The sequence below is a fragment of the Penaeus monodon genome, chromosome 20, assembly GCF_015228065.2.
Source record: "Penaeus monodon isolate SGIC_2016 chromosome 20, NSTDA_Pmon_1, whole genome shotgun sequence".
In the NCBI taxonomy this organism is placed as follows: Eukaryota; Metazoa; Arthropoda; class Malacostraca; order Decapoda; family Penaeidae; genus Penaeus; species Penaeus monodon.
Genome location: NC_051405.1, coordinates 14,593,418 through 14,593,925, shown reverse-complemented (window position 1 = coordinate 14,593,925; position 508 = coordinate 14,593,418). Strand labels below are relative to the sequence as shown.

General features: G+C 34.8%; 1 protein-coding gene across 1 annotated transcript in view; it reads right to left on the bottom strand.

Annotated features, from left to right (window-relative positions):
* LOC119585652 (E3 ubiquitin-protein ligase MARCHF8-like) overlaps positions 1–508 on the bottom strand; it is a gene marked incomplete at its 3' end in the record, with an annotated part of 97,074 nt that overhangs the window by 37,228 nt on the left and 59,338 nt on the right.

The following is a 508-nucleotide window of genomic DNA, read 5'->3' as shown; positions in this document are numbered from 1 at the left end:
ACAAGGCAAAAAAAAATTAAGATTACCAAGAATATTTACGATAAAAAAATTAAGAACAATGAAAAAATAACAGCGGTGCGCGACATAGCAAAGACAGAGGAAACAGAACAACATAAAAAAAGGTTACTTCGTCTTCTATAGTCACGCAACCCCGCTAATACGAACCACTAGGGAATAAAATCCGGGAAAGTGCACATATGAGGTCAATTTTCTTTCCTTATTTCATGTGTTTATTCATTTATTCATTTTCTTTGTTTATGTTTTTATCAATTGATGAGGTTGGTGATATGGGGTTGAAGTTACGCGCCAGCTGGTTAGTTATAAATTATTTACCATCACAAACCCGTCTATTATCGAATTATTAACATCACCAGCCGGGTCAATTACCAGCCAGTCGATCATCAAATAATCATAATCACTAATTTACTATTAATCACAAAATCATCATCAACATCAACCTGTCAATCAGTCATCACTCATCACCAACCTGCCTAGTGTATTTTCGCCT